At 37.5% G+C, this 16,062-nt stretch overlaps 1 long non-coding RNA gene across 1 annotated transcript; it reads left to right on the top strand.

Moving 5' to 3' along the window:
- Positions 1–1,635: 1,635 nt before the first annotated feature.
- On the top strand, positions 1,636–6,614 carry LOC138225067 (uncharacterized). The gene is made up of 3 exons (XR_011183640.1): positions 1,636–1,663; positions 2,347–2,397; positions 6,504–6,614. It is a non-coding gene; the product is annotated as an uncharacterized lncRNA (long non-coding RNA).
- Positions 6,615–16,062: the final 9,448 nt, after the last annotated feature.

Below are 16,062 nucleotides of genomic sequence, written 5' to 3'. Positions count from 1 at the left end.
CCCTAGAAATCAACACATTGTCTTAACTGCTGCCCTTCCCTGCCTGTGCTTTAATCATTTTTACTGTGAACATTCGGTACAATAGATCTGTAGCAGGATCCATAAAGCTTTCCATGAACTTGTGTATTCAGCGTCTTTATTTTTATTAACAGTGTACATTTCATGAATTCTCTTAAATGTAAAGTAAATCTACCCCATTTTTGTCTCAGATAAGATTCTGAAATCTTTTATTACACTGGTAAACACTTGAATTGGATCTTTTTAATTGTTTTGCACTGGTAACCAATATAAGATTTCAGGTTCTGATATCTCCGTGTTTAACCTTCATTTCAGGAAATTCTCTAGAATCAGCTCTAGAGAAGACAAATACATTGACCAGCTTTTTAGCAGCTCTGAAAGGGCTTTCAGAGACAAGATTGGACATTGGAAATATTTCTGAGATGGAAAAAAAATATTTTTACAATATTTACAAAATACAAAACTTGTGGGCAAAGACTTTAGTTGACATGATCTAATTAGTCATACAGTATTTTAGGCATTTCTATCTCATTTCTGTCTTTCTGTTTCTTTCCAAGTTCAGGGCAGTGCGTCCTAAGAAGACTAAGAAGCAGGAGCAGTATGACTGCGATGACCCTGCAGTCTACAGGAACATGCCTGTCCCTGACAAGGTACACCTGACACAGAGGACAGGGCCCTGGCCTGGGTTACTAACTCACAGTGTAGAGTCTGCAGACCCCTGAGCCTCACCCAGAATACCTGCGTTCAGCTTCAGCAGCAGGGCTGAGGGGGTTGATTCAGACAGAGAGGCTCTGAGTCAGGAAGGGGTCAGATTGTGTTGAGCTGTGCTGCAGTGCACCTGGCGATCTGGTGCTGATGTGAATACAGACAGTATCTGCTCTGAATATGACAGAGGTGTGGACATCTCCAATGTGCAGATGGTTTTCTCAGGCAGACAGTGCCATTTCTGTAAACCAGCCAGATGGAGATGGGCAGTGAAATTGGTACCAAGAGGAGTGTGTTATAGAGGTATGACCTCATTTTCATAGCTTCAGCTTGCAGTTTTGTATAATTCACTGTGACTAGACTTCTCTTTCACTTAATATTTGTCTTTTTAATAGAAAATTTGACTTCCTAGTTATTTTTCCTCCTGTACCCAAACAGTTATGCAGAGCTTCTGTAGTTATTACACTGTCCCTCTTGAGATCTTCTTTTTTTTCAAGTGAATTGTTTTGATTCATATTATATACGAAGACTGAACATTATTCTTTTATTCATTTAATGGACATTTAAAATCATTCTTTATATTAAGAGAAATAATACTTGTTCTGCAGCTGTTTTTATCCAATAGAAGTTATGGAAGCAGAGTCACAAAAGGCTGTCAATTTTAAGTCTCATGCAGTTCATCAACATGATTGAGGTGAAAAGCTGTTACCCCAGTAATAGAGGGGATGGAGTTAGAGGATGTGAAAGAAGATCTACAGGGATACAGATTGACTGATCTAATTAGAGTATAAACTGATATTAAGAGTGTCAATAAAACTGGTGTTTAGACAGTCAATCCTGATCTGAATGAATTCAGAGCTGGAAGGTATAACTGTAATGTCTTGCTTTATTTTCAGTATATTTTCAGGACTAGGTGGATGGTTTTCACAATGAGACTGAGGTGAGTGAATGTTTCCAAGGCTGAGACTGACAGTCCTGGCTTCAGTTTAACACAATGTTTCTGTGAGACGCTTCTATGGCTGTGGTTCTGCTGGAAGTGGGAGATTCAGCTGACTGTAATTCCTGATTGATGTCATGAGCAGCAGGCAGATATATGCAGTCTGTCACTGCAGACAGAGAGGAACAACAGTCATCATTTAACCCCTGCTTCATTCACTCAAGAAATCTGCAGTGGGAATTTTCTGAAGGTCCAACAGACATACGGTAGGATGATTTGCCCAAAATTGTTCAGATCATTTGTGGTGCTCATTAACCAACAGTTGATAAAAATAGACACTATTATTCATACATATATTTGGCAAAAGTATGTGAATAGTTTATCATTGTTGAATTCTAAAAGTACTATGTATTGAATTAACTGGAAAAATACTCTGTGGATTAATGGCTGTTGAAGAAACTTTCTTAGAACTTTTCTTACAATCTTTTTAATGTCCTCCCAGTAAATAATTTTTGTTTGTACCAATAGCTCTGGAGCTGGGAATGATGTGTATTATTTTGATCTTATTTTTTATTATCATGGTATGTTTGTGTATTTGAAAACACAACTGTATGAACAATATTGTTTGCCCAACGGTTCATCCCTACAGTGAGAGTGATATTGTCTTCCTTCCCTCTGCTCTGCAGAAGCTGATGGCTCATGGGGTCCAGGAAAATCAGGAGGACATCTTAGATGAGGTGAGGTGTCTGTAGACACCAAACATTTAGTTCATAGTGCAAGAAACAGGAATTTGCTCATCAGTCATCGTGTCTGTCTGTGGAAGTACATATTGCAAGAAAATCTGTCACCCTACATCCATGGGGTAGAGAATATACCATTTTTCAGCAAATGTGTCAGTTAATGAAACGCTACTTCATGATGTTTATAAGTATTCTACATATGAAATAATATATTCAATACCTGTTTCAGTAAAATATTGTTCTGACTTTAACAGTCACATATGCAGTAGGCCACTTGAAGTTTCTTGCACAGAGGCAGGAGTGCAGTATTGTACCATTATCATATTACATTAATGATCTTATGCATTTATACACTGTTCACTTTTCTGGGATTCACTGCAACTGAAAAATTCCGTATAAATGAACACTTGTAAAGGATCACTATTTTAGAGAGAACAGATCACTTTATTGGCCATATACAATTTCTTGCATTCGGAATTTGTCTTTTCGCATACCCCAGCTTGCTCTCCATGAGACACACAGGCAGAAAGAGAGAAGCTTGGGGTCAGAGCGCAGGGTCAGCCATTTATATGGTGCCCCTGGAGCAGCTGGGGTTAAGGGCTTTGCTCAGGGGCCCAACAGAGTAGGATTCCTCTGCCAGCTGCAGGATACAAACCAGCAACCTTACAGCTACAGGCACAGATCCTGAGCCACAGAGCCACCACACCAACGCAGTTTTGCTAAATTTACAGTTTTGCAGTTACATACTGTAGTGTTAAATAGTTATAAATTACAGCTCCTCTACTGCCTTAGTACAAAACCATTTAGAAAAGAGAGTGTCCCAATTTATTTTTTAACATTAATTTTAAATGTATTTTTATGTTTTAATGTTCTTGTTTTTGAAACAGGCCAGAACAGAGCATTATATGTGTTAATTTTCCTAACATTATACAGTATAACTATTTTAACAACAAAGTATTTCAGAAGACAAAATATTTTAGCCCTTTTTAATTGCCATTACAAAACAAAAAAGTTACATAACAAAAACGTTTGGGGTGAACTTTAAAGAAACAGAAAAGAAAATTACAAATTGTCAACACAGACATAAAGGCAATTGTATTTCTCAGCAATGTTCTTTGTTTGAATTTAATTCACTTTTTGTATTTAAAATGTCTCAATTATTTGTCAGGTGGTTAAAGTAGTTAACATTGAATTATTGAAGTTCTTTTTTAACATTTCTCATATTTTACACGGGGAACGGTGCATACCATTTATTTCATACTGGAGACTGAATTGTAAATTATTCATTTGCTAGTGTGATAAGACAGAACCCTACACTTTAGGGTAGAAAGAACTTAGCTTTCATCTAAGAAGATAATATATTTCCATAGTCTCTTCTGTCATTGACATAGTGTTGTTGAATTTTTGACTAACCACTACCCTTTAGAACTATGGCAGTCAATTAAAAGCATTTTTTACTTTTTAAGTTTGTTTGTTAAATCTGAAGTAATGTTCTTCTGCTGTAGCTATTGGAAATGTAAAAGGTTTGCTGTTCTCCCACGTTGTCCTAATAGTAAATCTGCCATATGGAAAGTATTCATATTTAAATTGTCCATGCTCGATCATCCATTCATTAAGGCTAATTTTGAGTATAGTTCTGAGCACTGTATTCCATCATATAAGGCACAGAAACTAAATGGTTTCCTATTTGTTGTGTTCCCCACCCATTGAAAGCAATGACTTCATCAATAATTGCATTTTTACTGTTGATTTCCTATAAGAATGTTTCAACATATTCCTGTCCTTGTTTGGTCCCAGCATTGTATACATAGAATACAATTTTCACTCTTTTTCCTGTCAATTTAGTGTGTATTTCTTGTGAACCTCCGGTTAATAATTCATCAATTTTCTTTGCCAGATTCTGTGGATTTTCTGACAGAATGAGCCCTGGCTTAGAATTAAAATGACCGTGGCCTTGACATTTAAAGAGATCTCTTCTGCCTCAGAAACGTCTTTTCTTACCACTGTATCTTCTATTTCTTTCAATATGCCATTTTGATAGTCCTCAAGGTGCCATTTGTTCTTGTAGTCTGCTACAATGTTTTGGTCACTTTCTTTTTGCATAGTGTTTAATTTATGTATTGCATCATTTTTCATATCACCATTTCTCACAAGATGTATTGTGACATGGGTTTTTTACCATGGGCATTAATCTTTCTACCAGATATCTTGTTTTTTCGCAATGTCTCAACTAAAGCATTAACAAAACGTATGTCTAACTCAGACTTTTTACATTCAACCTTGACTCCAACCTGCTGGTAGGGATGGTCAGTTTCGTGAAGAATCTTTTTCAGAATGCTAGCTAACTCGTGTGCGGTGTGCCCTCCTACTTTAAAAACATTAGTATCTTTCTCACAGCTGGAGTGAATGAAAAAGTCCACTTCTGCAGTCTGTATAATTTTCAGTTGAAACTCATTTTCAGCATCTGGTCTTGTTATCCAGTCTCCTTTATCACACAAAAAATGTAACATGTTTTCTGCATGCTGAATGATAATGACTGATTTCATTTTGGGCTTTCTCTTTTAATGTTTCTCTGTCATTCTGGTTTAAACCTACGTAAACACTGACTCTTGCTCGTCCAAAGCCAATATTCATTGAACATGTCTGGTGTTCAAACTTCTTAATGAATTCATAACCCCAGATAGTCTGTGTGCAGATTTCAGGAAACACAACCATTACAGCAATTAGAGATGGACTGACTAATTTTAAGTGATGACAGATATCATGAGCTAAGGTCTCTCGGGATTTACCTTCATCAAAGGTCAGCTGCTCGTTTTTTACTTCAAACTCTCCTGTTATGAAAAGTGTTATCTTTTTAGCTTTCACAATATTTTCATTCAATATTTTTTCTTCTTCTTTGCTGACAACAGATATTTTTTTGTCTACATAGTTACAACAATTAAATTTTCCATCTTTGTACAACACTATATGATCTTCAAACACTTCCAAGTGTGTTTTGGGACATTCTTTTTCAAGTAAGAGCAGTATTCTGAGAGGTGGGTGGGGGTCTATTGTGCAGCTACTGTATGTTGAAGTAGCTGCAGCAACACACAGATGGCGAGGAAAGATTTCGTCTGCAAAGCTGTCATTGCAGAACCTGTCCACACTCTTGCACGATATCTGTGGTGGATAGAAAGAACTCTGTTATTGACGGTCTCCTCTATCATCACCAGGTGAATCCGAGTAAAAGATGCTTCCACCAAGTACTAACTCAGCATTATGTACTGTACACCTACACAACCCACATTTCTAGATTTTCATTTTGTAGTCACTTTTCAGAATGTTTGGGCATTTGTTTTTCACTTGGAAGCTGTGTGCAACAATGTAAAATAAATTCTGATTTCATGTGCCTTGATTTCAGGCTAGAAGTCCACAAAGTTACTTTAGAAAGGGTGGACATTCTATGGGCGCTGTACATAGTGTGGTTGCTTAATGGTATGGATAGGAATTTCGAGTGATAAAATGAAAGTTTTTAACCTTACCTGTGCTGCAAATGCCCAAAGTGGCCTTTTCCACTTTGTTGATTTGACTCCTAATTCTGTTTGGTTTTGAAGGGATGGTTCCAATGAACTGTGTTTACTGCATCAGAGGTATGAGTCACTGCTGAGAAGGAGAGAATCAGTGGCTCTTGTGCAAAATATGATAATTCCCCATGTTAATCAAGTCCCTGATATAATACTCTCCATCCATCAGCTTTCAAACTACTTTGCCTTCACCAATAAGCCTGACAGACAAGAGAAAGAAAACTGCAACAGGATGTATATATGACTGCAATCATTGACTCTGATACCTGGAGTTTGTTTCACAGGATATTTTTATGAGACATTGTTTATGCTGAAGTAAAAATTTCAATGATGAAATAGTGAAATGTAAGAATACAGTTTTTGATCATAAAGATTGTTCATTTTTTTAGTCACCCATATCTGTCTGTAATTCTATACAGGAAATTGGGGTATTGAGGGTCATGAAGGATGATGATAATAATAATAATAATAATAATAATAATAATAATAATAATACAAAATAATTGCTTACACTTATATAGTGCTTTTCTGGCTTTACAGGTAATGGGGACTCCCCTCCACCACCAATGTGCAGCCCCACCCACCCCACCAGCAGCCATAGTGCGCCAGAACACTCACACCTCAGCTATCAGTGGGGAGGAGAGCAGAGTAATGAAGCCAATTCATAGGTAAGGTTATATTAGGAGGCCATGATTGGTAAGGGCCAATGGGACATTTGGCCAGGATGCCGGGGTTACACCCCTACTCTTTTCGAGAAATGCCCTGGGATTTTTAATGACCACAGAGAGTCAGGACCTCGGTTTTACGTCTCATCCGAAGGACGGCACCTGTTTACAGTATAGTGTCCCTGCCACTATACTGGGGCATTAGGACCCACATGAACTGCAGGGTGAGTGCCCCATGCTGGCCCCACTAACACCTCTTCCAGCAGAAACCTTAGTCTTTCCCAGGAGTCTCCCATCCAGGTACCGACCAGGCTCACGCCTGCTGAGCTGCAGTGGGCTGTAAGCTGTGAGTTGCTGAGTGAAATGGCTGCTGGCCATGGATACATGTACTGCACCTGTTTTCACATATTCCCACTGTCAAGAACAGATCTGCTTATTGTAGTTGATTCTGTTGTAATTAACCGGTATTTTAAAGGTTCAGATGTACATATAACAAAATAAATACTTTTTCTAAAATTATGTACAATATTATTACATTATAAATAAAGGTAGTAAGAAATCAATTAGCATCAAGATAGTGGCACATGGCATTCACAATACATATAAACATTTTTGTGGGTATTCTTTTCCTTTCACTTCAGCAGAGCACATAGTAGCAGAGCGGTATTTGACTCTGTTATACACTAACAGTAAAGTAAAATATTAATAATTAAAACCAACACATTTTCACTACTGATTATTAGAACAATTATTAGAATGGACTAAGCATGAAGTTACAAAATTGAGAATGTGAAATGAAAGAGTGAAATAAAACAGACTTACCTTCAGTCTTGAAGACATCTGTGCAGACCTGTGTTTCTCAGCTTATTTTAGAGGCCCTTTCTTATCAGGAAGACACTAGTGAAATGCTTGCTGACAGATATCAGGCAGTTAATTTCAATTTCATGTTTCTACAGACATAACTGATTCAGCTCAGCTACTTACGTTTGTAAAATATTTTTAGAAGGTTAAACTATACAAAAATGTAATGTTGTGTATCTTGCCAGACAAGACAACAAGACAAGAAATATATTGCAATACTGAAAAATTAATGTGCAAACGTGACTGAATGTAGGAATTTTTTTATCGTTTATGTATAAATGAAGCTGGCCTTATGATGATGGCAAAAGTACTGAATTAATAGCAAAGGTTCTGGAAGTGGCACTTATGTGTGATGTTTTGATGTTAAATGTAATTTGCTGTGGCTGGAGAAGGAGGCTTCTGACCTGACAGTGAATGTACTAATAGAGGGGGAGTCCAAGTCAGTGACAACATAGTCCACTGCACTACAGCCCAGAGCTGAGTATGCAAAACTTCCCAGAATCCCCTCTGGTCTTGCCATTGGCAATGCAAGGCTAGTGACAAATCTGTAGCTCACACCCATTTTTGTACACCTTGAGTACCCTTCTATGCCCTTCACAACTCTGTTTTCCTCCCCACTGAGAGCTGGTGTGTGGGGAGCAGACTGGCGCACTTTGGCTGCAGTCACATCATCCAAGTGGAGCTGTACATTGGTGGTGATGGAGGGGATCCCCATTACCTGCAAGGCACTTTGAGTAGAGTGACCAGAAATTAGCAATATAAGTGCAAAGGATATTATTATTATTATTATTATTATTATTATTATTATTATTATTATTATTATTATTATTATTATATTAATGAGTCTCCTGACTGCACTGTGAAGTGACCACTATGGAGTACAGTGTGGATTGTCCACATATATAAGAGTTCGTCTGTATGCTGGTGAAGTGTGCCTGTTTATGCATTGAGTTCTCCAAGATTAACAATTTTCACTGGTACAATAAGTGGCGAATCTCCATGTGGAGAATTTCTTCACTGTCATGCAGAGATTCCATAGGGGGAATATAGACTGCAGGGAATCCCAATTCATTTTGTTTATGCATTAAAACCAGTATTTGTGAGCATTTTCTGAAAAATATTTCAATAGAAAATCCTAATATTTTGTAGTTATGCAAAAAGTATTAAAAGGTGAAGAAAAGTTTAAATTGCTTACCAGTTGTGAATGGCATGCGTAAGTAGTTGAAAATGATCAAATTAATGTAAATGCTCATGGTAAAAGATTGGTGTTTTATTGTGGTGTCTTGTGTGTCTCTAATCCATAAATGTAGAGGATTAAATGTAAATGTAAAGGGCCAAGCTATTGGAATATAAGTCTGTCCTGCTACTGGCATTTTGCTCGTGGTGCGTAAACCAGAAAAGAAATAATGATGTGTGTGTGAAGAATCATAACACCTGTTTCTGCACAGGTACATATGTATCCGCATTTATATATTCAACATTTATATTCAAAAGCAAAAAAAAAAACTAAATCAAACTTAAGGCTTTCATTTAAAAACATATTTTGAAAACATTATACTGTGTTTTCCTCCAGAGTGTTTTCCTCCTGTAGCGGATACTAATCCTAATAATACTAATTAATTAATAGGAATTAACTTTGCTTCTCCCTTGCCGGTTTCTCTCTCCCTCATCTCAGTGGTGCTGGATACAGAGAGGCCATTCCATTTGGTTCACATTTAAGGTGTTTTTCTAGCTGATAGAGTTCCCTGATAAGGAACAACTCCCAAGGCTGAGATTCTCCAGCCACCCTAATAAATGGTCATCTCTGGCGCCTTACTGTCTTACAACCCTAAGATCAGAGTGCATTGTTACTCATCCTCCACCTCAATCAGCCAATCAGGAACTGGTAGGGCAGGGTAACTCCACATGGGTCTAGAATGCCCGTGAAACTTTCAACCAATGAATGACCATAGTTCCTCCTGATAAAAGAGGCAGCACAGGGCCCAGAAGAGGGCTCCTCCAGGACATTCTCAGACTCATCTCGGACAATCACGTGACGGCCAGTGTGTCCGAGTGCCAGGACTTTCCTTTGTTCTAAGAGTCGAGACCGGAGGTTGCCCATGCGTAACCAAAGGATCCGCCCGAGGTTAGCCCAGCAGCAAGCCTCGTGAACCCCGGTACCCCACCGCGAACGCTCGCCTGATGAACTACGGTCGGAACTGTCAACAGCTAAACCTCAGGATTCAGGACTAGCACTACATCGGGAACAAACCGGTCTTCTTCCTGTCTAAAGAGTGTGACCCGCAGTCACTTTCCATGTGCACAATCTCTGCTAGTTAAGCCAGGACTGACTAGCCAGTCTTCAGAGAGCCCACTGCCAGAGCACGGCAGCAGAAATCTCTCCCCCCTTCTCCCACACCTCCAGCCACACCGGGACTGGCTAACACTGGGCCATAGGACAGTGGACCAGTGGACCATAGGACACTGGGCCATAGGTCGCTGTTCCTTTGTGTCCTCAAAAAAAAAGACGAAAGAACACAACGTTTCGGCCGTTGAGCCTTCTTCAGGTGTGTCACAAACGTTGTGTTCTCTTTCTTATTTTTTTCAACATGGAATAAACCTATTACTTGTTCCTTTGCAGCCTACGCATGCTGACGCAGCTGCCCACCTGAATTATTATATTATATATCTCTGAACTGGCTCCATCACTCTGCTCTCCTCCCCACTGAGAGCTGGTGTGTGGGGAGCGTTCTGGCGCACTATGGCTGCCGTCGCATCATCCAGGTGGGGCTGCACACTGGTGGTGGAGGAGGAGATTCCCATTACCTGTGAAGCACTTTGAGTGGAGTTCCCAGAAAAGTGCTATATAAGTATAAACATTATACTTTTATTATTATTATTATTATTATTATTATTATTATTATTATTATTATTATTATTATTATTATTATTATCATCATCATCATCATCATCACAGTTTTAGGTGACTTAGAAGTGTCTCTTAGATTTTAAATAAGGTTTGTGACATTGGGAAGAGTAAACAGTTCGAACTTCAAAGCAGAGAGGATGTTTGCTGAGGTCTGGGGGGTCCCTTGAGCAGAAACAATAGGAAAGTTTATCTTAGTATGCCTAGGCAAGTTGTGGATTAATGATTGCAAAGGAGCAGGGCAGAAAGACACAGTATAAGTTCACTTTAAGAGCACAGGAGGAAGGAGAAAACCAAAAGGGAGAGGAAGAAGGAAGAAACAAAGAGAGGAGGGAGAAGAGAGAGGAGTCCGGAGGAGTTGGGACCTGAAGCTTGTGCCTGGCGAAAGCTGTTTTAGGGCACTTGGGTTTCCTGGTACCTCAGTTAGAAACGTCTTTCCTGATTAGGGTGCATTTTTATGGATAGGGATATAAGCTCCCATTTATTTTGTGGCATCCAGGGTGCAGAGAGAGATTTAACTGCAGGTTGCATTGTATTTAGTTAGAAGGCAGCTCATCTCTTGTGTGGCCTCTGTAGGCGTATTAAGGGTTGAGTGCTTAGTAGCAGTCTGGGGTTTTCTGTGTGACCAGAATGTTAGGCCTCTTGTCTGTAAATACTGTATATAATGTAACTTAGTGTGTTGCATGTTTTGTGTCTTGTGTAGTTTATTGTTATAAATATTTCTTTTAACCAAGTGTGCCTAGATTATTACTCCTCTCAACAAAGCTAACAAAGGGTTATGAATCATTATTTCACTGATTGAATAAACCGCTCGGTCAATTCCTGATATTCACCAGTTTTGTAGCCCCCCATTTGGAACAATATAATAGATTGTCAATGAGCCAATGATAAACTTCTTCATCAACAAATTGCACTTTTCTCTTCTTTCAAAGAGCTTTATGAAGACCAGGTTTTGAGTAATAGCTGTAGTGATCTGGAAGGGAGGAAGGATAAAAGTGAGTGTGGACGTGTGTCATGAGTGTGATCTCTTTCACCATGAATATAAATGCTTATACTGCACAGTTTTATGGATAAAGAATGAATATCAGCCAAAGCTGCCAAGAAAAACAAACCAAAATATGTTGATTATATAAATATTCACCTGCCTGAGCTAATCCTTGGTGGAAGCAAGTTTGGCTACAATACAGCAGCTTGTTGTAGAGTTATAGTTGTGGAGATAGATGGAAAAGTCTCAATCAACTTTACACAATGGAATGGTGCAATTTCCCCATTTCCGTCATATGGGTTGGGGATCATTGATGGACAGCAGTTTTCAGGTCTTTCTTTCTACAAAGCACTGTACATTCATATACTTGTTATATTTACAATATTCAATGATAACACTCTACTCTGTATCGCCTAGTAGACTATGATCTCAATCCACTTTAGACCTAAGAAACATAAACCAGGTCAGATTAACATTCACTTTTTAATCTAAGGAATGTGTTTCATTTCTGTCATACAGTAAGTGAAGTTTTTATGAGGCTGAATCTCAATTCTTTTAGTGCAATGTGGTGTTTTCTCTGAACACAAGAAAATAAAAGGCTACAGTGAAATGAAAAGAGGTCATTCAGATCGTCTAGAATGTTTTGTAATTTGAAGTTAACTGGCCCAGAGTAAATTAATTCAAATGTTTCCTGAAAGAAGCCAGACTGATGTCTTTTACAACCCAGCTGAGTAGCTTGTTCCAGACTCCCACAACCCTTTGGGTAAAGGAGTGCCTCCTGTTCTGGTTTTAAATGCACGTATTTGTCTCTTTGGCTCTCTGGTTAATGTTTCACTGTTAATATTGAAGAAATCCTCTGAATGACTTTGAGAATTTTGAATACTTTAAAGTTTAAAGACCCCTCAAGTTTACTGTTTCTTCTTTCAAGTTCAATCATTTAAGATGAAAAAGAGACATTTGGGGGTAACATAGTCCAGTAAAATATAATATAAATGACATAATCTTGTCTGTGTCTGTGCTTGTCTCTGAAAAGTTCATTTTGATTATCATCTCAAACACAATTGTTCAGGGTGGTTATAATTTTCATCTATTAAGAACATAAACTTCTGAGTCTATAGATCTTATTTTCTAAACTTAAATAATAGATGTACATCAACCATCAAACAATGAACAAGAGCTTTAATAAGTAAAAGAAAGAATAAAATGTATTAAATTCTATTTTATTAAGAAAATACATTTATCCACATTACAGAGAAACTGTGCCTCAACACATTGAAATTATATAGAAGCAATTGCCCCTCTTGGTTACTTTAGTATCACTGTTCATCGAATATTCTTTTTTTTCCACGTGGTTAAGATTATTGTATAATTTCCCTAAAGCTAATATTACCTTTTAATGTGGTTTTTGAATAAAGTACAGTGTTCTGCTGTTAATATCTATCAGTCAGGTTGGGTCTGTTTTATCAAAAGCAGCTCATACAAACTAGGGGGTACAAGATAACTTACAATACACCCTCTCTTTCACCTCTCCTTCAAAGGCTGCAGCACAAAAGATGTTCAGTAACTATTTCAGAGAGCCAGACCAGAGCTGAAACATAAACCAAGAAACTCTAGAAATCAACATGTTGTCTGAAGTGCTGTCCATGCTTGCCTGTGCACAGAGGGGCTTCTACTGGATTCTCTCAGGTCCGTAGCTCCAGCTGGGACAGGTTTGCTTCCCTGGCACAGAGAGGTTCCCACAGCCTTTCCCCAAATCACTACTTATACACAAAACTGGAAACCCAGTTGTTCAGACTCACAAATTTGTGCAACATTGAGAAATTAACAAGTATTCCGGTGGACCCCTGGAAGAGAGTGACATTTTGAATCCACATATAAGAGACTTAGTTAAAGCTGCCTATAACCAAGGCATTATCTTGAAAATAGATTTGGATTTAGATCTGTCAATAGTTACAATAAGAACTAGCCGCAAGTACACCACCCTCTCCCACATTTAAGAACAGAAATATAGTAGAAAAATGTCACACAATACAAACTGCATCCGAAGTAAATTTATTCAATTCATTCTGCTAAACAGAGAAAAATAATTTTGCATTGTTTGCCAAGTGCAGGTACTGTAGCTATAAATCTTCCTAATCAGAAGCACATAATTGTGGTGCTTAAAAATAATTCTATCACCTTCTTCACCTGAGTGATGTCTTCTATCTCTTCAGTTATAAATACAAGTCCTGAACACAATACAAATATTTCAGTCATAAAGTTATAAAATGACCATTTATGATTAAAAATAAACAAAGCCTTTCTCTAGAACGTGTTGAGGTAGAATGGATCGAACTGTACTGATTTGCTGTTGAAGTTGATTACATTATCCTTCAGAATATAGCTGGTCAAGGTCCTTGTATTTAACTCATAATAATGTCCGTCATATGTTCTAGTGTGTGCAATTAAACATGGGAAACTGGTACCAGACAAAGGTAGTAAAGGAATAATGGCTGTAGTTTATTGAGATGGCAGTACTGAGTTCAGGCAGATAATAGAGTACAATAAAACAAATTAAACAGGCATGTGAGCAGATTTTATTATTAATATTTTTCAAATGTGGACTTTTTAAGCATAATTTCAAATACAGTGACACAAAAAATTATCAGATATTATTTTCTCAATGATTTGTACGGTTAATATGGCATTTCAGACATAAGGACCTAAATTCTCACGTTTGATTTTTTATACTTTGTCTTTGTGTGTTGAGTTGCTTTTAGCACTTCCAAATGGATTATTCTTATAATATCTTACAACATTTAGTTGCCATCAAATATACAGGAAATGCCTTTAAGGATTCCCAATTAATTGCTAACATTCTCAACCATTGTCATCTGTCTGTGCTGCATATTTATGGTAAGGGCTGTAGCAATTGGGAGCCTATTGCAGAAGCACAGGGCAGAAGGCAGGACTGCTGTACATCCCAGATGATTTATCACCACACCCATTGCAGGACACACACACAGGAACAATTTAGAGACACGTTTAACCTAGGCAGCTTCTCTGAAGTGGAAAACTACAGGAATATGGGGAGAACATTTAACAAGCTGAAAATGATCAAAAATCAAATATAATCTTTAATAGAATTAATTTTTTAATTTAATTTTTGTAAAGAAAATACTCTACTTATGTCTTATTACATTGTTCATCATTATTACCTGGTCCATTCTCATAACTAGCATGGTAAAGTACAGGGAAACAGTTCTTGCCTTTCCAGTCACAGCCAAGAACTACATATCGCTTTTTCTCTGTGACACTATACCTGCATTTTGTCTGATCTTTTTTATTCATGTCATAGATAGTTACTTTATGCGTACTTCTACACAGATTTCTTGTGTTTCTCACGTACGTTCCTTGATGTCTACAAATATTTTCAACACCAGTATTGCTAGTAACAATAAATGTGTGGAAATTTCTATTGCAAAGTTCTTTCTTTTCCATTAGATTTTCCCAGCCTTCATTATTTTGCGGTACATCCCGTGACAAAAGAAGGTGGATGTGTAGGAAGTTTTCATAGGTGTTTTGATTTTCTACATTTCTGTCGCAGGATCTTTGGAGAGAGCAGTGAAGAAGTGCTGAGAAGGCGAGGAAACCCACGACTGCCACAGTCTTCATTTTCCCTCGCACCAAAAACAATATAGAGAAACTGGAAAACAAAAACTGAGATTATCACCCAATCTGTCAACTAGCATTAATGATAAATACTGTTTCCTCAGTATATGACTGCATTGCAATGTTTGCATTTTCTTTGTAGAGTAAGTAAATCAATATAACAGTAAAGATCAGACCCATTTGTATTTATTGAATCCTTGCCTGGTACTTCTAGGTCTGATTACTTCAGTGTGGATTGAAATAAACTAGTTCAGAGCTGCTGTAGTCTGGAGAATTCTGTTTTCCTAATATCTGATCTTGAAGCTTGTAAGTAAATGAGTCTATTGATGGTTAGATATGTTTAAAACTGAACAAAAAAATAAAATGGTAAATGAAAAAAGGCAATTCAATGATTCTTCATCTTTAAATGTTGCTGTCTGCTCAGATGAAATTTGAAGATTTTCAATTAATCATGAATTGCCTCACCTGCATCTTCCTGCTTCCTGAATATTCAAAACCTAAATTAATGACACAACAATTTAATTTTCTCTGGATTTTGTTTTAATTGTTCATGCATTAACAAAGTGATGATTTCTTATGATTTATATGCTTTTTAATAATGTTTTAGGCAAAAGGGGATAAAGTTACAGAATGCATGCATTTCTCAAAGGCAGTATCATTTCTTTGGAGAAAGCTGGATGAGATCTTTGGTTCTGTAACTATTAACCACCAAACAAAGTACATGCACTGAATGGTCTCTTCACATTTGTATGCCTTTATTTAATTTTAATTTTAATTTAAATTTATTTTAGTAGAGACAATAAGTCAAATTTTAATCGCAATGAAAAGGTCTGCTGTAAGTGGCAGTCTTGAAAGACAGGGTGTCAGGTCCACAGCAGTCTTACTTGGGAATGCTTTGAGTAGAACTAGCACTAATATTGATGTTTAAATGTTTCTCAATGAGGCAGTATCTCAGACACAGTCATTAAAGGAAATGGGTCTGTACTCTTTAAAGAGGTGACATCTATTGCAGATGTGCTTAGAACCATTAAG

The sequence above is a fragment of the Lepisosteus oculatus genome, chromosome 25 (genome assembly GCF_040954835.1).
Source record: "Lepisosteus oculatus isolate fLepOcu1 chromosome 25, fLepOcu1.hap2, whole genome shotgun sequence".
Classification (NCBI taxonomy): domain Eukaryota; kingdom Metazoa; phylum Chordata; class Actinopteri; order Semionotiformes; family Lepisosteidae; genus Lepisosteus; species Lepisosteus oculatus.
Note: the sequence above shows the minus strand (reverse complement) of the source record. Positions and strands in the feature narration are given on the sequence as shown.